Source organism: Atractosteus spatula, chromosome 10 (assembly GCF_055471065.1).
Source record: "Atractosteus spatula isolate fAtrSpa1 chromosome 10, fAtrSpa1.hap1, whole genome shotgun sequence".
NCBI lineage: Eukaryota > Metazoa > Chordata > Actinopteri > Semionotiformes > Lepisosteidae > Atractosteus > Atractosteus spatula.
In genome coordinates, this window is record NC_142715.1 from 26,064,722 (window position 1) to 26,086,144 (window position 21,423).

At 39.5% G+C, this 21,423-nt stretch overlaps 1 non-coding gene across 1 annotated transcript; it reads left to right on the forward strand.

Annotated features, from left to right (window-relative positions):
- The first annotated feature begins 20,552 nt into the window (after positions 1–20,552).
- Positions 20,553–20,610, forward strand: LOC148826720 (U7 small nuclear RNA). Its single transcript, XR_016093279.1, has one exon. It is a non-coding gene; the product is annotated as a U7 small nuclear RNA (small nuclear RNA).
- The last annotated feature ends 813 nt before the right edge of the window (positions 20,611–21,423 follow it).

A 21,423-nucleotide genomic window follows, 5' to 3' on the forward strand; every position in this document is an offset into this window, starting at 1 on the left:
CTCCCCACAAGGGGACACTCTTTATCTCACATAGCCCCACCCACATTAATGCATACGGAGTTTGAGTGAGTGAGGTCAATAACGAGCAAAATCAGACCCAATCTACTGCTTTCATTAACAACAGCCCCTTATTTTGGGTTTTAACCTCCACCTATTACCCCTCAGACTCAATCTTTCTGAAACAGGGTTATAGTTTAAGTTTTTCCCGGCACTGTTTGAGCAGAAGAAAGAAATAATAGTGCTATTCCCGACAGTCTAGCACAGTAACCACTAACTCCAATAAGTTTAACTAGAGAAAGAACCCAGCTTCAGCGCAAAAGGAAATTTGAAATTTTAAAGTTTTTATTGATACACAAGCAATAACAAGTTACACTATTAAGTTCTTACATAAAATTAAATAAAATACAAAAGCGAAGAATAAAAACACTAGACAGATTTTGTGCAAGGCAAGAGGCATCACAAAAAAAAGTTTCCAACATGACCTGCTGAAACATGACCTGTGATCCATCACCACTTGATTGCAACATGCTTGGGCCATAATGTCAACTTCCAGACCCTCTCAGTCTCTTTCTCCCCAAATCTTCTCCGGTGGATCAAAATGTAGTCTCTCAAATAAGACACAGCCTTCTGTATCACTGACAGAGGCAGGGTTTTTTCCATTCTATATACCAATGTAGTTCTAGTCTTCCATAAAGCTTCCCTTAGGCAACAGATGACCTGCCAGGCTTTGCTTTCTTCCGATTTTGATAGCTTCTCAAGTCCATGTCCATAGAGCACTACCTGGGGGTCACTTATACCGCAAGCCAGAAAACACCTTATCCAGCTGTTAGCCAATGTCCACACCTCTTTTGCGATGCCACAGTCCCACAGGACGTGCCGGATGGATTCTTCTTGTCCGCATCCTTCCACTGGACACCTTGATGTCTTCCCCATGCCTCTCGAATGCATCACAGCCCTTGTTGGTAAAACTTCATGTGCAATCAACCAGCACATATCTCTGTGTCTATTCAACAAAACTGTGTGGCCAACCCTTTTCCAAACATGGCTGGGATCCCCAGCCACGAGGCCACGAATGTGACATACTGCACCTCTACCCTGCACAACAAGTTCCAACCTTCTTGCGCTTGTCAACACATCCAGTGCCTCATTCTCCAAATTCTGTTCCCTTAAAAATTTCTTTATGATAAAATAAGAATACGGGAGGTTAAAAGCAACGGGTGCTGTTAAAGGGATCTCTAAAACTTTCAATGTCCTTAAATAAAAACCACACAAAAAGCGAGACATAAAGGATACTTTCCCCCTGTTCCCTACCGCTAAAGACAAATGTAATGATACATATTTGTACATTAGGAAAGTGAACAGTTCAGGCATGCCTTTTCCACCCATTTCCACCTTTTTTTCTACAACCACCCTCTTTACTCTCTCCCATTTTGACCTCCAGAAAAAATAAAAAATAGCCCTCTTTAAAACCAGTAAAACAGACCTTGATGGCATAAAAACAGCACTGACAAACAACAGTAGTGGTAAAATTACAGTCTTGACAACTAAAACCTTGCCTTCCATTGTTAATTCCCGTAAACTCCACAGACCGATCTTGCTTTTGACTTTCCCTACCACCCTCTCCCAATTCCTACTCCCCATCCCATTTCTGTCAAAGTTTATTCCCAAAATCTTTATTTCATCTCTACGAATTGTGATTCCCACATTTTCCTCTTCACTCCAGTTTCCATATTGCATCAGCACACATTTGTTTTTATTCAGCTTGGCCCCTGATGCTCCGCAAAACTGGGTTGTCACCTCCAAGCTATTTCTGACTCCCTTATAATCTGTACAAAAAACATTTACATCGTCCATGTATAGTACAGTTCTCACCTCTTGGGCCCCACTCCCAGGGATTTTAATGCCTTCAATCCCATTCTCCATTCTCAAGGCTTGTGCCAGTGGTTCTATACAGCAAACAAAAAGGAGTGGGGATAACGGACAGCCTTGGCGAACACCGCAACTCACATTAACCACATTTGACATGCTGCCATTAATCATTATTCTACTTCCTATACCCTTATATAATAACCTTACCCAAGTGAGGAACCTGGTTGAAAGCCCCATCTTTTGTAGTACTCTAAACATATACTCATAAGAGATACGATCATAAGCTTTCTCAAAATCCAAGTTTAAAACCGCCAATCCAATATTCCTCTCTCTCGCATAACCTATGGTATCTCTAATCAGTATCAGGCTGTCCGTGATCCTCCTCCCTGCCACTCCACAAGCTTGATCTGGATGAATGACTTCACTCAGGACAGATTTTAATCGAAGCGTTAAACACTTGGAAAGCAGTTTAAGATCACAATTCAATAAAGTTATCGGTCGCCAATTTGCCAGGTCTGTGCGACCATTCTTTTTGAATAGTAAGATCACAACTCCCGTCTTAAAGCTGTCCGGCAGTTCTTCTAAAAACTCAAATTCTTTAAAAATGGTTAAAAGATCCAATGCTAAAATATCCCAAAAGGCCCTGTAAAACTCAATGGGTAGACCATCCAACCCTGGAGTCTTACCCGTTTTGAAGGTCTTCAAACTTTCCATTAACTCTTCTACAGAAAGGCCTTTTGATAACACAGTATCATCTTTTACACTTTTTGGAATGACTTGCACAAATTTTTCTAACAAATCCTTAGACACTTGTTTCTTTCCAAACAACTCCCCATAGAAATCCTCAGCTACAGTCAACATGTCTTCCATACTAGTTTGCAAAACCCCCTCTCGTCCCTTCAATGCAGACATTAGTCCCCTCCCTACAACCCTTTTCTTGAAAAAGAATCTTGTACATTTTTCACCTTCTTCAAGCTCTTTCACTTTGCTTTGAAACATGATTTTTTTAATCTTTTCTCTAGAGAGATTTAAAAGCTCATTCTTTAATTCTTTGATTTCCTCACTGAAGTCCCACCCCTCTTCTAATAACTTAACATACCTCTGCAATCTCTTTTGTAATCCGTTTTCAACCCTTCGTATCCTAGCCTGTTTTCTCCTCCCCATCTCTATGAAAAATGCTTTTGTACGCTCCTTTACCTCCTCCCACCACTGTGCTCTTGTGCCAAACAGGTCGTACAAAGTCTGCCATTCCTTATATCTTTCCCTGAACCTGCTCCTCACTTCCTCATCCTCCAGAAGTGAAATATTCAGCTTCCACACACTCTTCCCCACAGTAACAACTGTTGGAATAGCAAGTGTACATGACAGTAAACAATGGTCAGAGAAAAAAACAGGGGTTAAGCCTGCAGTTGTGCAAGTAAAATCACGTATCAAAATAAAATCTATACGTGAGGCTTGGGTCCCATTAGACTTGTGCCATGTGAAACCTGCCCTCCCCTGACTATGAAGTTTGAGGGCATCTTTCAGTTTAAAATCTTTACATACAGTTTGCAATAATATTGATGATTTATCAAATTGGACCCGTCTCTCACCCCTCATTCTGCCTTCTCTTTCTAAAAGGCAATTAAAATCCCCAGCTAAAACCAGTGGTTCCCATCCCAATAAATATTCTCTCAATTCCTGAATTAGGACATATCTGTCGTGTGGGCAACTCGGACAATACACATTTAAAAGTTTAAATTTGACATTCATGAAACCCAGATACACCACCAGTGCTCTCCCTGGTTTCACTACAAGGTACTGATGTACCTCTACCATCTTATTTTTAATTAAAACAGCTATACCATCAGATTTATTCTCATTGGACCCACTCCAAATTGATGGGCCCAATGTCCACAGTTCTTCCATATCCTTATAGCTGTTTTTAAAAGGTAATCCACACTCCTGTAACAACATAATATCAGCATTTACCTTACTCACAAATGAAATATAGTCCTTGCCCTTAACTTGGATCGAATGCTTCTCACATTTATGGACACAATGTTCAGAGCCATACTTGATGTTAGACCAGGGAAGACTAAAAACTCTGGCTAGAATCATTCAGTCTGTGACACCTACTATACAGGCCTTTTTCTTTTTCCATTTGCTCTCCTTGCCTCCTCCTCCACCACCCCCACCATCAATAGGATGGTTCTCCACCTGCCCTCCTTGAGTCTCTAGTTCTAAAGCTGGATCAGTAGGATTGGAGAGAACTAATCCCATGGGAGAACCTGCCATCTGAGGACTCTGAAAATGATCTTCCCTCACTTTTCCACTCGGAGTTAGATCACTTTCTATATCAGATGTCTCAGCAGACCTTTTAGCCTGCACCCTTTGTTCTATACATTCCATTTGAGCGCTTTCAGTCTCCACAGGTGGCAGACGATCAGGAGAGATGCTACCACTCAATTCAGAGTCCACCTCACTTTCCACATTATCATCATTCTCTTCTACCTCAGCCTCATCTCCTTCACTCCATTCTGAACCCTCGCTCTCTTTTCCACTACTTTCTTCAACGTCAACCACATCCAGTTCCTGATCCAGAACCACTGCTCCAGCCCTAAATGCCTCTTCAAACTCTTCCTGCTTTTGCATCGGTCTTCCCAGTTTTGTTCTATTTGCAAAAGAATTTGGACAGTCTTTAAACACATGACCTTCACACTCACATAGATTGCATTTCCTCACGCTTGTACATTCAGTATATGCATGTCCAATTTCCTTGCACTTACCACACACCACCTTTGTACAGGCATCCACAAAGTGACCCAGCTCCCCACACCTCCTGCACAGTTTTGGCTGCCCTTGGTAGAACACAAGGCCTCTATTTTCACCTAATCCAATCAAAGAAGGAATGTGTTTAAATCCACCATAACCAGTTTTGTCTTCATGCAACGAAATAGGTACTCTCCATGCACAGTTCCAGATCCCATCATCATCCAAGACTTTCTGAGGCTCACCTTTCACTAAACAATACTTAGACAACCATGTCACAATATCTTCCTTCATCACCATCTCATTAAACATGCGAACAATCACAGTCCTATTAGAAAGATCCGTCAGCTTCTGCCATTCAAACATTCTAATCAGGCCCACATCTTTTTTCTCTTCTATTTTTCTCCAAAATTCTTCCAATAACTTTGCCGATTTGAAACTAACGTCAAAACCAATTCCCTTCGGCAAAGTAATTAAGCAATTGACATCTAATGCCTTAACCTTTAACTCTTTCTGTAACACCTTCCTTGAAAAATCCAACCGTGAAATATCACCCGAGTGAACCGAGCCCTCACCACACTTGAACACCAAACGCGCGCAAAAGTAACGGCGCATGCCGACCCTACAGGCCGCCATGGCCGTTACAAATGTGGCAAAAGCAAACCAAACCTAAACCTCTTCTGTGCACCAAACCCTATTCCCTTAATCTTATACTCGTACAAAAACTCTACTCTCAACTTTAACTTTTAAAAGTTTTTATTGATACACAAGCAATAACAAGTTACACTATTAAGTTCTTACATAAAATTAAATAAAATACAAAAGCGAAGAATAAAAACACTAGACAGATTTTGTGCAAGGCAAGAGGCATCACAAAAAAAAGTTTCCAACATGACCTGCTGAAACATGACCTGTGATCCATCACCACTTGATTGCAACATGCTTGGGCCATAATGTCAACTTCCAGACCCTCTCAGTCTCTTTCTCCCCAAATCTTCTCCGGTGGATCAAAATGTAGTCTCTCAAATAAGACACAGCCTTCTGTATCACTGACAGAGGCAGGGTTTTTTCCATTCTATATACCAATGTAGTTCTAGTCTTCCATAAAGCTTCCCTTAGGCAACAGATGACCTGCCAGGCTTTGCTTTCTTCCGATTTTGATAGCTTCTCAAGTCCATGTCCATAGAGCACTACCTGGGGGTCACTTATACCGCAAGCCAGAAAACACCTTATCCAGCTGTTAGCCAATGTCCACACCTCTTTTGCGATGCCACAGTCCCACAGGACGTGCCGGATGGATTCTTCTTGTCCGCATCCTTCCACTGGACACCTTGATGTCTTCCCCATGCCTCTCGAATGCATCACAGCCCTTGTTGGTAAAACTTCATGTGCAATCAACCAGCACATATCTCTGTGTCTATTCAACAAAACTGTGTGGCCAACCCTTTTCCAAACATGGCTGGGATCCCCAGCCACGAGGCCACGAATGTGACATACTGCACCTCTACCCTGCACAACAAGTTCCAACCTTCTTGCGCTTGTCAACACATCCAGTGCCTCATTCTCCAAATTCTGTTCCCTTAAAAATTTCTTTATGATAAAATAAGAATACGGGAGGTTAAAAGCAACGGGTGCTGTTAAAGGGATCTCTAAAACTTTCAATGTCCTTAAATAAAAACCACACAAAAAGCGAGACATAAAGGATACTTTCCCCCTGTTCCCTACCGCTAAAGACAAATGTAATGATACATATTTGTACATTAGGAAAGTGAACAGTTCAGGCATGCCTTTTCCACCCATTTCCACCTTTTTTTCTACAACCACCCTCTTTACTCTCTCCCATTTTGACCTCCAGAAAAAATAAAAAATAGCCCTCTTTAAAACCAGTAAAACAGACCTTGATGGCATAAAAACAGCACTGACAAACAACAGTAGTGGTAAAATTACAGTCTTGACAACTAAAACCTTGCCTTCCATTGTTAATTCCCGTAAACTCCACAGACCGATCTTGCTTTTGACTTTCCCTACCACCCTCTCCCAATTCCTACTCCCCATCCCATTTCTGTCAAAGTTTATTCCCAAGATCTTTATTTCATCTCTACGAATTGTGATTCCCACATTTTCCTCTTCACTCCAGTTTCCATATTGCATCAGCACACATTTGTTTTTATTCAGCTTGGCCCCTGATGCTCCGCAAAACTGGGTTGTCACCTCCAAGCTATTTCTGACTCCCTTATAATCTGTACAAAAAACATTTACATCGTCCATGTATAGTACAGTTCTCACCTCTTGGGCCCCACTCCCAGGGATTTTAATGCCTTCAATCCCATTCTCCATTCTCAAGGCTTGTGCCAGTGGTTCTATACAGCAAACAAAAAGGAGTGGGGATAACGGACAGCCTTGGCGAACACCGCAACTCACATTAACCACATTTGACATGCTGCCATTAATCATTATTCTACTTCCTATACCCTTATATAATAACCTTACCCAAGTGAGGAACCTGGTTGAAAGCCCCATCTTTTGTAGTACTCTAAACATATACTCATAAGAGATACGATCATAAGCTTTCTCAAAATCCAAGTTTAAAACCGCCAATCCAATATTCCTCTCTCTCGCATAACCTATGGTATCTCTAATCAGTATCAGGCTGTCCATGATCCTCCTCCCTGCCACTCCACAAGCTTGATCTGGATGAATGACTTCACTCAGGACAGATTTTAATCGAAGCGTTAAACACTTGGAAAGCAGTTTAAGATCACAATTCAATAAAGTTATCGGTCGCCAATTTGCCAGGTCTGTGCGATCATTCTTTTTGAATAGTAAGATCACAACTCCCGTCTTAAAGCTGTCCGGCAGTTCTTCTAAAAACTCAAATTCTTTAAAAATGGTTAAAAGATCCAATGCTAAAATATCCCAAAAGGCCCTGTAAAACTCAATGGGTAGACCATCCAACCCTGGAGTCTTACCCGTTTTGAAGGTCTTCAAACTTTCCATTAACTCTTCTACAGAAAGGCCTTTTGATAACACAGTATCATCTTTTACACTTTTTGGAATGACTTGCACAAATTTTTCTAACAAATCCTTAGACACTTGTTTCTTTCCAAACAACTCCCCATAGAAATCCTCAGCTACAGTCAACATGTCTTCCATACTATTTTGCAAAACCCCCTCTCGTCCCTTCAATGCAGACATTAGTCCCCTCCCTGCAACCCTTTTCTTGAAAAAGAATCTTGTACATTTTTCACCTTCTTCAAGCTCTTTCACTTTGCTTTGAAACATGATTTTTTTAATCTTTTCTCTAGAGAGATTTAAAAGCTCATTCTTTAATTCTTTGATTTCCTCACTGAAGTCCCACCCCTCTTCTAATAACTTAACATACCTCTGCAATCTCTTTTGTAATCCGTTTTCAACCCTTCGTATCCTAGCCTGTTTTCTCCTCCCCATCTCTATGAAAAATGCTTTTGTACGCTCCTTTACCTCCTCCCACCACTGTGCTCTTGTGCCAAACAGGTCGTACAAAGTCTGCCATTCCTTATATCTTTCCCTGAACCTGCTCCTCACTTCCTCATCCTCCAGAAGTGAAATATTCAGCTTCCACACACCCTTCCCCACAGTAACAACTGTTGGAATAGCAAGTGTACATGACAGTAAACAATGGTCAGAGAAAAAAACAGGGGTTAAGCCTGCAGTTGTGCAAGTAAAATCACGTATCAAAATAAAATCTATACGTGAGGCTTGGGTCCCATTAGACTTGTGCCATGTGAAACCTGCCCTCCCCTGACTATGAAGTTTGAGGGCATCTTTCAGTTTAAAATCTTTACATACAGTTTGCAATAATATTGATGATTTATCAAATTGGACCCGTCTCTCACCCCTCATTCTGCCTTCTCTTTCTAAAAGGCAATTAAAATCCCCAGCTAAAACCAGTGGTTCCCATCCCAATAAATATTCTCTCAATTCCTGAATTAGGACATATCTGTCGTGTGGGCAACTCGGACAATACACATTTAAAAGTTTAAATTTGACATTCATGAAACCCAGATACACCACCAGTGCTCTCCCTGGTTTCACTACAAGGTACTGATGTACCTCTACCATCTTATTTTTAATTAAAACAGCTATACCATCAGATTTATTCTCATTGGACCCACTCCAAATTGATGGGCCCAATGTCCACAGTTCTTCCATATCCTTATAGCTGTTTTTAAAAGGTAATCCACACTCCTGTAACAACATAATATCAGCATTTACCTTACTCACAAATGAAATATAGTCCTTGCCCTTAACTTGGATCGAATGCTTCTCACATTTATGGACACAATGTTCAGAGCCATACTTGATGTTAGACCAGGGAAGACTAAAAACTCTGGCTAGAATCATTCAGTCTGTGACACCTACTATACAGGCCTTTTTCTTTTTCCATTTGCTCTCCTTGCCTCCTCCTCCACCACCCCCACCATCAATAGGATGGTTCTCCACCTGCCCTCCTTGAGTCTCTAGTTCTAAAGCTGGATCAGTAGGATTGGAGAGAACTAATCCCATGGGAGAACCTGCCATCTGAGGACTCTGAAAATGATCTTCCCTCACTTTTCCACTCGGAGTTAGATCACTTTCTATATCAGATGTCTCAGCAGACCTTTTAGCCTGCACCCTTTGTTCTATACATTCCATTTGAGCGCTTTCAGTCTCCACAGGTGGCAGACGATCAGGAGAGATGCTACCACTCAATTCAGAGTCCACCTCACTTTCCACATTATCATCATTCTCTTCTACCTCAGCCTCATCTCCTTCACTCCATTCTGAACCCTCGCTCTCTTTTCCACTACTTTCTTCAACGTCAACCACATCCAGTTCCTGATCCAGAACCACTGCTCCAGCCCTAAATGCCTCTTCAAACTCTTCCTGCTTTTGCATCGGTCTTCCCAGTTTTGTTCTATTTGCAAAAGAATTTGGACAGTCTTTAAACACATGACCTTCACACTCACATAGATTGCATTTCCTCACGCTTGTACATTCAGTATATGCATGTCCAATTTCCTTGCACTTACCACACACCACCTTTGTACAGGCATCCACAAAGTGACCCAGCTCCCCACATCTCCTGCACAGTTTTGGCTGCCCTTGGTAGAACACAAGGCCTCTATTTTCACCTAATCCAATCAAGGAAGGAATGTGTTTAAATCCACCATAACCATTTTTGTCTTCATGCAACGAAATAGGTACTCTCCATGCACAGTTCCAGATGCCATCATCATCCAAGACTTTCTGAGGCTCACCTTTCACTAAACAATACTTAGACAACCATGTCACAATATCTTCCTTCATCACCATCTCATTAAACATGCGAACAATCACAGTCCTATTAGAAAGATCCGTCAGCTTCTGCCATTCAAACATTCTAATCAGGCCCACATCTTTTTTCTCCTCTATTTTTCTCCCAAATTCTTCCAATAACTTTGCCGATTTGAAACTAATGTCAAAACCAATTCCCTTCGGCAAAGTAATTAAGCAATTGACATCTAATGCCTTAACCTTTAACTCTTTCTGTAACACCTTCCTTGAAAAGTCCAACCGTGAAATATCACCCGAGTGAGCCGAGCCCTCACCACTCTTGTACACCAAACGCGCGCAAAAGTAACGGCGCATGCCGACCCTACAGGCCGCCATGGCCGTTACAAATGTGTCAAAACTAAACAAAAACCAAACCTAAGCCTCTTCTGTACACCAAACCCTATCCCCTTAATCTTATAATCGTACACAAACTCTACTCTCTACTCTCTACTCTCTACTCTCTACTCTCTACTCTCTACTCTCTACTCTCTACTCTCTACTCTCTACTCTCTACTCTCTACTTCTGGGCTTTAACCCTGTAAATCTCCAACACTGGCTGGAGACTCTGTGTGTCCGGGCTCAGCGGTTATATAGGACAGGACTCGGCGAGCTGCAGGTGAAACTCATTGCTCTGCGCTCCCCGTGCGGAATGCGCGTCTCCTCCCTCCTGACTCGTCACACCGCCTTCATACTCTACAGCGGGGGAAAAAACTCCCCTTTACTGTCTTCATACATCCCTCTTAAATCCCAGAAACACAGAAACACCGAGGCGTTTCTGTGAGTCAGTACTGTGTTTTTCTTTTCGAGCTTACAAGCAGAAACAATAAAAGCGTTGAAAGCAGGAAGTTATTTCTGCTCCTAGGCAATAACGTATAAAAATACATTTTCTGATTCCTAAAACCTAATAAAATCCATGTAAGTCTCCCTTTTGTTCCCAATGCACATTACTGAATATAAACCAGTCAAGTTCAGGTACTATTCTGATTTATCTGAATAGTTCTGGCGCAGCTGTTACAACAAAGATACTTACAAACTATTTTTTTTTGTTTTCATACGAGCTCTTGCCGTTTGATTAATATGCCGTTTTGAATAATAATAATAATAATTGAATATTTTTTTTCAATTCACTAAGTCACAAGAAACACCAACAACACTCATCGTAAGCATCTGACCAATCACATTCCTGAATTTTAAACCCATTTAGTATTTATTTTTAAATTGTTATTTTTTTTACACCTGTTTTACGTATTCTTGCTGCTGTCCTTTTACAGCCACTTGGACAGACCACTCTGAGACATCTGCGTTCAGTAAGCGCTAAGCCTTCTCTCAGCACAAATTGCCTCTTTTACATAGCAGCCCCACCACCGAGAAACGAAGAGTAATGCCTTTTATCTGGCATTTTTCATGTCCAATACGTTTGACATCTACCAAGGGCGACAGAGTTCTTTTGCGACACTATTTCTTTTTTTTCTTTCTGTACGCTTTGATAACAAAACTAGGAATCGTGCAAGGGAAAAATGTTTTTTTTTCATAGAGAAAACGTGCACCAGGAAATGTTGTGTTGAGAAGAAATGATTTAACATGATATGTGACCTAATTTACCAGAGCAAATGCTCACCCAGCAAGGTCTGGAGAAGTTGGAGAGTCTGGTGGATGTGATATGAGTTGTGGAAGAAACAGTCTTTCTTTGAATTCTAAATCAATTGGAATTTGAATGCGACACATAAACTCTTTGTCTGATTTAAAGAGATTATATTTTAAAACTCATAGAATTTTAGAAAACATGTTTCTCACTTTGAAAGTTTAGACGTGGCGGTGTATTACTAGTAGCAGCGCTGAGCTCACTACGTGCAATTCAGGTTATATGATGTACAAGGGGTTTAATAAATAACGCGTCTGATTTCGGATCATAAGATTGTAAGTTTGACTTCTACCTGGCTCGTGTAAATGTTTTCAAGCTCCTCAGTAATAGCTGTCTATTATGTAATGAAGTGCACCTGAAACCTGTAATAAAAAGGGATCTGAAACTTCCAGGATTTCATTCTCTGATGTAGCTGTCTCTCAAGTCGGACGTGATGTTTCGCAGATGTCAGCTGTGCCTTTTATCTTGTGTTCCCCTTTCATTTAGATTATCTATGTGATGTACAGACAGAAACTCAACCGCATAGTGAGAATTCCGGGTTCAGCACCAGCAGAACCTGAAAAACTAAGAACTAACCCGGACGTGATTTGAACATGCAGCCTTCAGATTTGGAGTCAGACGCGCTACCGCTGTGCCACGAGGTCAAACTAGTTCCCCCCACCCCCTTTTAAACCCCCCAAAGGAGAAAAATCAACGTCGCAATTTTTTTTTTATTTCATTCTCTCCTGTGAGGAGCACCGCTCTTCTGAAGAGAGTATCATCTTCCCAGACCACATTTCATTCTTCATGCGCAGCTCTTGTGCAGGTGTTGTTCTCGACAACAGATCCAGGAACACTGATTGTTATTCTATTTTTTTTTAAGTACTCCGTGGTGTAATTGAAGCACGTCTGACACTAAATCCCGAAGTTAGGTTTTCAAAGTACGTGCAAGTCAACTTGCACGTACTTGATCAGGTTCTTCTGCTGCTGCTGAACCCACAGTCTTCACCTTAAAGTCCAATTCCCTAAGCCTGCTGACCTTATATGTCCATCCCTTCTCGTAAAAACTCGCATTTTCACAGGGTACCCTTCAGAAAACGCAGTATAGAATGTAAAAAACTCCAGTAGTAAAAATTTTACGGAGTGTATCACTTTCACTGAGACCGAGAAGTGTTAAGCTGTTTATGAGTCTTTGTGGCTCGGCTGTTAACCAAAAGGGTGGTGGTTTGAGCCCTCCCAGGGACATTATGAGCCTTTTAATGTACACACCCGTCTCACTTTATCTCTACGGCCGGTCTTGTACCGCAATCAAATACTTACTGCCCGTAGAGGGCAGCAGGCTCGCAAACATAGCTCACTGTGTATATAATGAAGAAGCGAAGGTTAGTTCCTTATCTGCATGTTGCAGAGCCTTAGGCAACTCGTACCAGCAGCTGGGGTTTGATCCCTGCACGGGCTATTAGTTGAAAGACCATTGTATACGACGTGCAACAGATTTATTAAGCTGGCTTTTATGTTTCACACTATATTGCGATCTTGAAACCAGAATTATTAGAAGGAAAGATTTTTTACACTGACGTTAATCCGTTTAATATAACCCAGATTGTGAAAACAACTCCGCCCTGTCAAAAGAAAATGTTACACAAAAGTTGGAAAGCACACTCTCAATCCATCTGTAAGCAAGCAAATTATTTCAGGGAAGAAACTCAGTTTAGTGAACTACTGTTGTATTTTCACTCATTGAATTTGATCGTTGTAGTCTCTTTGCATTCTCAGCAATAATATTTCAAAATTACAGTTCGGATGTATTGGAAAACTTCACAAGCATTATTAGGTTAGGATTGTAAAATTGTATTTTAATATATTGGTATATTTACCTTCATTTTAATATAGATATAACCATAACTGTTGTGAAGCATATTGTACTTTTGTCGTACTTGTTAAAACATTTTAGCTGAGGATTACATGCAAGACATCTGTAAACGAAGATGTAATTACAATAAAATTGGCAATTAACAGAAAACCACAATTTGTATAATATTTTCCCTTGATATCGATGATCAGTTGAAGGATTTGAAGAAACTATCAAAGAAACAGCAGATGATTTTGGTTTTGAACCCATCTTTACACCTCAATAATCCATTTGTCCTCGAAAAAAGAAAAGACAGGCATATTTTGAGTCTCATAATTATCCTCTTCTCGATCCAAAAGAAACGTATACATTTGATTGCTTCTGTAGTATTTTGATCTCACGAAGTATTGCCAGGATCTATATTTAGCGTTCGGTAGCGATAACACTGCTGATATTGATTGAGTAAAAATCTATGATGTATTGACAGCTTTATCTGAAGCGAGAAGTCCTTGAACGCCGCTTATGAAGTGTTGGGATTCATACCAAGAAATACTTTTTGTTTTCCTGCCCAAAATGCTGCTATTGCATTACACATTATATGAACATTACCAGTTTTGGTAGCTTCTGGGTGCGATTTTCCAAAACTGAAACTAATTACAAAATTATTTAAGATGAACCATATCCGAAAATTGTAAATCATGACTAATATTAATATCAACTGAAATTACTACAGAAAAAAAAGATTTAACCGAAATATTCATAAGGCTATACAAGCCTAAAAAGTAGAACAATTAAATTCATATAACTTTTTTTTATTTTTTTAGAAATGGGCTCACACACCTGAAGACACTAACGTTTCTCTCCGTTAGAGTATGTGAATAACAGTTTAATCCAAAATGTGTGTAATTGTGATTTTGTTCAAGTGCAATAAATCGTCTATCAGCAGTAAGAAATTATTAAGAAAGTAAGATTTTTTTTATTTCATAAACTGTAAGACGTGAAGAGAGTTTACAGTTCGTATCCTTCGTTTTGTCTTTTAACTTAAGCGTTCAGGATCCAAGCCCGTGTGCGGACGGTTGTGTTTCTTGAATCTCTTGTAATCATCAAAAGTCGTTGTTTAGTCTTTCAGTTTTTTCTCGAGTTGTACCATGGATATTTTATACGATGCGGCTTTCAGCTCAGTGCGGAGTGCAGAAGGAGGACTCGCTCGCTGAACGATCTCTCAAGAAATCCCGGGGTAGATTCAACAGGTAGCTTCTTCAACAGCCACGACAAGTCTGAAGACTTCCTCTGAATTTCCTGAATATGACGTTAAATTAGTTAGAATAATCTGGTAGTTAACACAACTAAATGCTTTGGAGGTATATTTAAAACAGCAGAGCAAGACTTTAGGCACTTCGAGTATGCATGAAATTAATTGTGTAAACCTGGATCTATATGAACAAGAGTTCTCTTGTCTTGACAGCTCTTCCCTCTCTTGCATTTTTCCCGTCTTGTTGTGCTTGCTGACAACGACAGGAAGAGGAAAACGGAGAAACCGGTTTCTGGGCACATGATGTGCAGGGAAATGTTTCGTGAACACTTACACGTTATTAGCAGAAAGTCAAATAGGCTTCGATTTCTGCCTTAAAAACTGTTTGGGGTGCCTGTAATCGAGTAAAGATTTACGGCCAAGCTATGCATTCAAAGGTGAAAGACCGAAATATAAATCCAGAAGAAGATTTATTAAAACATATTGTTTTCCTTGCGGTTTCTCCTGTATTTAATTAAATTTGGCATTGTGAAATCAACCTGTAGCCCTACGGAATGCAGAGTGACAGCGGCAGGAACAGAGAGGATTATATAAAAGGATTATATCAGTCTCACAGTCTTATACATTTACAATTAGATGAATTATTGTAACAGTTATACCGTTAATTTAAATAATCAGACTACCTATGGAACTGAGAGCAGGCTGGAAATAAAACCAGGAAACACATTTTTACCTCCAGGATCAGGTTCCTGATCCTCCTGGGTTCTATACTCTGATGATTCGTTTAAAACAATTCGTTATTACAGGGACTTGTGCTCGTTCTCTACTGCTCCACACGGGTACACTTTGTAACACATTAATCTGCGAAGTAAACTATTTTTTTTCCTGTTTAATGAATTTCATTCCTTGGTTTGTCGCTCTCCTTTTACAACTGTTATGATTCGCTTCTCTTCACAGCCCGGTGTGTTCTTTTTTGGGGGGGATGTCATATCTGTAAGAAAAGCCCCCCGGGCTCCGGACAGGAGTCTCCACCAGCGGAGATGCGCTCTGCTCTGTCAGAAAGAGCACTGTGACGTCACAGACACCAGCCTGAGCGCCTGGATCAGAGAGTGAGGGCACGCACGGAGGAGAGTTATTGATCACTTATCTATCGAAAACCAATTAATTCAACTGAAGAACCGTAGAATAAACTATTAACTTCACCGATTGGTGAGTACTGATTCTTTTTCCGTTTTTGACCCTGTTTTAAATATCTAGAAAACAGTCAATAAAGACTGTATCCATCAATTACCATAGTGCGTTTAGTGTAGAAAAAAAACTTTGGTAACTGTATCCTAGAGCTAAAAAATTATATTCCAAGTTGATAAATGTATGTAACAGTTTACATGTATTTTTTCCCGTGTTTATAAATCATAAGTATGGTAACCACGGCGACAGGCGCCACGTCACTGTGCGCATCTATGTGTCTTGCGTTCGTCACACAGAGTATCAACAAATACTAATACTAGTGTATTCATATTAATATTAATGAGAGTACAACTGGTAGTTTTAATGCTAGTGTTCATGTGAGTATTAATGATGATAGCGCTACTGATAGTTTTAGTTTTAATGTTCATATTCATGTTAATATCAATTATAATTATACTGTTAATGTTATTAACAGTAGTAGTAGTGTTAGTTTTAATAATAGCATTACTGTTATTATAAGTAGTTTGTGTCAGTGTTAGTGATAATGATAGTGTATGTCTTAGTGATAGTGTTACTGTTGTAATATGAGTGGTATTTGTGTTAATGTTAGTTATCGTGTATTTGTAGATACTGGACGGTATAGCTCTCGGTATAGCCCTCGGTATAGGTATAGGGATAGCCCTCCTGCACATCAAACAGTCCGAGTGACTGTTAGTGTCAGTTAGTGTTGTCTGACCATTGACAAAGTACAACTATTTTTTAGGGCGCAAGTTAAGTAAGCGAAAGTGTTCAAAAATCCTTTTGCCCAGTTCTGAGGGCCTGTCCCCATCCTATTCCATAATGTAATTATATATAATATAATACCTTACAACAGTGACCATTTCCTTACTAACTGCATGCGTTAAAGTTGTACATCAGCACATAGCAGGGGGCTCATTGCCACAATGTATTATCAATGTTAAATTACAACCGTAATATTGACAACATTAATAAACGCATATATTATTTAAATTGAAAACATATCTAACACAGCATCTTTTCCAGTTATATACCTAAATGCATTGCTGATATTCGTATTAGCTTCTAATATTATTTCTAATATAATGTTATTTCCAAATAAACCAACTTTGGAAAGTAGGTGGCAGTGATGTCAGAGAGAGTGTGTTCACCGTGTTGTTAAGGTATTGCTTACTGATTTTTAAAATGTATTTACATTACAAGTTTAAATATCCACAAAATTTACCTAATAGATACCTATGTGTTAGCCACTTAATTTGCAAGGTGTAAAACTGCAAAATTGTTTTTTTAAAATATAAGGATTACAGTAGTACATTAAATCCTAAATATTTGAGTAAATAAATGTGAGTGAAAACTCGCTTGAGAAATGTCTAAGCTCAGTGATAATTTGGTTTTCAGACAAGACAAATGAACTGATGATGGAATTCAACTTCGCTGGCACAAACCGGAAAGATCAACAACAAAAGACGTGCCTGGGAGACACAAATCTTTTTAGAGCAGTTAAAGGTACTCTTATTCTATGTTGTACTTTCAAACTTTGGGTACTCTTTAATTAGGACAGACTTTATTGCTCAATTACTATGATGCAAGCTAAACTTAATACATTGATTAAGCTTTGAGCTTAGTAAACCTTAATGGTTCTTTTTTTAAATTATATTCAAGAAGAGATTAATCATCATTTATCTGAGTACTAATATTGTAACATTTTTCCTAGCTGAGGTGCTGAAACCCCACCCAACAGCAACAGAAAAAGAAATAAAGGAGCACACAATGCGTTATTTGAAGAATGCATATGCAAGGCAGTGGGCCTGGAAGTCTGGACACTGAAAACGATAAGTTGCTGGTCCTAACTGTTAGGACAATTGGACAGGGCTTTGCAAATGGTGAACAGTAAAAATCGTCTTAACTTCACATTGTAATAATATTTTCTTGGAGATATAGAAGTTGTAAATTTTGAAACTTATATTTGAATTTAAATGTGTTTTTGAGTTAAATATTAGCATGTTCATGTAATTAGTTTGTGTTTGTCTTTACTTTATATATATTGCCATGTTACTAGAATTTGTAACTGAAGTTTACTAGTTGTGTTTTTTTTTTATTATGATTAGCCATATGTTGAACACAATATTGTATATAATGTATAATTTGAACTACATATTTCTCAGGTGTGAATAATTGTATATTTTCAGAATAAATTTCTAAACCAAATCATTGGCTTGATTTACTAGTTTCTACACCTGTAAAACCTATCTTTGATGCACAATAGACCTTTAACCATATATGTATAATAGTCCTCTAAATTTATCCGTATAATAGAACTCCAACCATATATGTATAATAGTCCTCTTAAGTTATCCGTATAATAGAACTCAAACCATATATGTATATTGAACATATAATCATAGACGTATAATTGACGTATAACGATAGACATATATTAGAATTTCATTCTAGACCGATTACGGACCACATTTATACGTCTAAGGTATGCATTTAATAGACGTATATTATCTTATTATAGACGTGTATTATATTATCTTTTGTCCACTGGGTGGTTTTCTGTCTTGACAGTGAAACAGTGTTTTGTGTTATTTGCTAAATAGAGAGAGGATTCTGTGTTAATTGGCTCCTCCTGGGAGAGGTCAAGATGAGAAGTTCACGAGACTGGTGGTAAATATCCTGTCCAGGAATATCGTGGCTGTATGTGGTCAGATCTATAGATGTAGTAAACACATTAGTGGAGACGGTGTGTCTGCTCTCTGTGTGAGAGCTGGACAGGAAGAATAATCTGTGGTCTGGGAAGAAGAGACCCTCTTCAGAAGAGCGGCACTCCTCACAGGAGAGAATAAAAAAAATCTTTTTCATGGACGCTGATTTTTGTCTTTGGGGAAATTAAAAGCACTTGTAGCGAGTGATATTGTGGTGCAACAGTAGCGTGTCTGACTCCAGATCAGGAGGTTGTGTAAATCATGTCATGGTCATCTAATATGTTTTTAGGTTCTGCTGTTGTCGAACCCGAAAATCTTCTCATGCAGTTGAGTTTTATCTGTACACCACGTAGATAATCTAAACGAAATAACACAGCAGTACAGGACACGCAGGGAGGAGATCACGCAGCGAATCATCTTGAACACGATATTATATAGGTTTCAAGAGCAAAAGACTCGCTTTGCTACAAATATAAACAACACCATAACTTCTTGACTTCCAATCTCTTTCCTGGTTCAGGCCATGTAAAATGACATAATCAGTGGAGTCATGCCGAGGTTGTGAGTTTAAGCTTCACCTGGAGCAGCTCGGTTTTCTGTCTTGACAGGTGAAGTTGTTTCTGCTACCTACCCTCCCTTTGAACAATGTGCGGAGGTGTTTGAGGTACAAACAGTGAAAGTTCAGGCCCTTGGGACAATCCCTATTCAACTGTGCATGTTTTTTTTGTTCTCAGTGTTTGCAGAGATGGAAGACATTCGCACCTGGTTTAGCCAGTATTCCATAGTCCTTCATGGAACTCAGCTCAGAGATGGAATAAGAACAGGAGCAAGGAAGATTCGCTTGCTACCAGACAGTGTAAATAGAGGCTTAAGACATCTGCCCTCTACAATCCGACTAGGTGCCTGCAATGGATATGTTTTTGTGTGGGGCAATTGAAGGTATGTCGGTGCTGTGGGACACCTGGCATCATCTTGCACAATTAAATTTTGCAAGACCTGCAGCAATCAGGGACATTTTCCCTCTGGTTCTTTATTGTCTCTCATGTTATTACCATTATGAACCTTTCTTGTACCACAGGTGCCTCACTCCCAACTCTTGCTTTGTGACAGCAGTCGGATGTGAACAGGAATCTGTTCTGGGGCCAGTTGGGGGACTGGTTACAGGCCCTTTCACCTCACCCTGACCACTGCTTGATTTAGGCTGTGGTGAAGAGTGGAAAGGACACCCTGTGGGGCGTGAGGAACATGGGGGTGTTTATAGACATCGAGGTTCCAGTGAAGGGAGCAGGTAGCCTGGCCCTGTTCATTATTAGAGACAGCTATAACCTAATGAGATGGTTTCATGTATATTGTTTTGGGTATATTTATTAAAATTTCCTATTTTGTGAATATTTGTATTTGTTTGTGAAATTAAAATAAAGTTATTAAAAAAAATAAAATAAATGGAAGGTTTTCTGAAGTCAGAAAGCCAATTTATTTGGTGGAAAAACAGATTGGTGAAGCTCCTCCTCTTCCTTACCTTACAAGGAGAATTACAAGGTCATCTCCAGAGCTACAATCTAACAGTTGCAGTCACAATCCAGTGTATTTGTTTACATTTTTTGTTTCTGGAGTAGCTGTTATATTAATTATGCTAATATGTAACCTAACTCCAGCATGAATAACTAGAAGAGAAGATCAGCTCCATTCCAGACCATGGGAGACTTGTGATTGGCTGGGCCAGATCTCTCATTTGCATATTGGATTTGGAAATATAACACTAAACCCTCTTCTTGCATGGATTTAATTTACACCCAAGAGTCACCTTCTGTGTATTGCCACTTCAGTTTTTTATGAGTAGTTGGGATTACCAGTTGACAGGTTTTATTTGTTGAATTTTAAATCATCTTGTATTATCACCCTGACTGGCCTGTACTCAAAGTTTGGTAAGGTACATGTGTTTTCATTTCCTTTACCATGTGGAATTTTTGCTCTTTTAGTATTTGTCTAGAAGGCTTTCTGAAGTCAGGAAGCCCATTTTTGGTGAAAAAAGATATTGCACTTGAATATCATGATAAAGCTGTGTGCTTCCATACAGTTATGATTCCTGGTATTTGACTGTGATTCCCTTTTCCGCCTTTTCGTTTTCAATTGATCAGCACAGTATAGAAAATAGACCCATAAAGCAACGTCAGCAATGAAAAATGTGAGAAAAGTGATCACTTGTTTTAGCTTGCTTTCAAAAAGAAACCCTTTGATGTGTTAAGAGAATGTGATAACCACTACACTGCGCAAGGTGGGAATGAGTGACTTGCAGAGAGTGTTGAACTTTGAGAAAAGAACTTTTCTAAGGAATATATTTCCTACTTTCTGAAGAGGAGATTTTCTCCATTTCTGTAGTCTGACTTCCTCTATGCTAGAGAGCTGTAGAATGTGGAGTCACCTATCCAGTTCTGGGAACAGTGTAGGTAACAGGTTTGTTACTGCCTGATGAGCACAGTAAATTAATACAGCAGAATAAAGACACTCTGAGTATCTGAAGAGAATTAACAATCTTTTACGTCTCGCCACGTTCAATGCTGCTGTCATTTCTGTAATATTGTGATTATCATGTTCATCACACATGTGCAAGATCCCCTGTTTGAAATTGGGCAGAAACAGGTGTCTTTTTATCATCTCACATTTTGCAATTCTGCCAGTGTTTTATGGATCTTGTTTTGTCTTATTGCAAGAACTCGCATTTCCTGTGTCATTCATGATCACGTCAAACAGCCAGCAGATCATGTCACCTTTCAGATAGTCATTCTTCTGCTTCCTAAATTTCCTAGAGACAGGTCATTTCAGCAGAACT